Source organism: Palaemon carinicauda, chromosome 11 (genome assembly GCF_036898095.1).
Source record: "Palaemon carinicauda isolate YSFRI2023 chromosome 11, ASM3689809v2, whole genome shotgun sequence".
Taxonomy (NCBI): Eukaryota; Metazoa; Arthropoda; class Malacostraca; order Decapoda; family Palaemonidae; genus Palaemon; species Palaemon carinicauda.
The window spans coordinates 60,026,589-60,027,695 of NC_090735.1; positions in this window are offsets into that span (position 1 = coordinate 60,026,589).

The following is a 1,107-nucleotide window of genomic DNA, read 5'->3' on the forward strand; positions in this document are numbered from 1 at the left end:
TAGAAAATAAAGCAGAAATAATCTGTATATAAACTACAAGTTGAAGAAAAAGAACTGAAGAATTTTCTACCAAGCAAACACAGACATACACACAAACGCACAAATTTGCATGGATTAAAGGCGCACACACTTAGACACGCCGACACAAGTTTGAAGGCTTAAGGATTAAGACACACACAGACACGAAAGTGGGGTGGGGTTGGGGTGGGGGGTGGGGGTCAGGATAAATGTAATCCAACGCACCCAATCATCTGCGGAATTTCTCACTTTGAGAAAGAACGGAGAAACCAAATATAAGAAGAGAAAAACAAAGAAATGAGAGGAGCATTTACTCCATCAAAAGGAGAAAAGGAGTAATTGATGAAAGGAAGGAAAATTGTGTTCGTTCAAGCGAAAGTTTCTCCCCCTTTTTTCCCAGTGTCTTAATTATTATCCTTCTTCCTCTTTCTTTGTTCTCAGCTCTGCCCTGAGTCCCTGGAGAGAGCAAAAGGACACACACACAAACACAATCCTTGATTGGAACGACAATGATGCGTTAACTAAGCATACATACATAGTGTATAGATACATACATATATACACACATATACATACATATACGAGTGTATATATATATATATATATATATATATATATATATATATATATATATATATATATATGAGGCTCTTTGTGTCAATAGGCGTAAGAGGTGGTGATGATATGCATATATATATATATATATATATATATATATATATATATATATATATATATATATATATATATATATATATCCCTTTCTGAGTGGGGATGCCTTATCGCGGTGAAAGGGTTTGCGTATCGCCATCATCAGCAATGCTGCACTAGTCGGGGCCACCCATTCTAGGTTGATTTCCTGTAAGCAAATAAATCTCCCACCATCACCGATCCACATGGCCAGCATTGTTGTTGAAGACATAATAGTCCTTGCGGTCAAGCACGGGCTTTGGCAATTCTACAGCCCGTAGTGTGTCCAGCGTGCTGATGAAAATAGCCAAAACCCCAGACATAAATAAAGACACGTCTGAGGCCTTTGTCCTGCAAAGGACAAAAACAGCTGCAATAGTTGTTGTTGTTGCATATAGG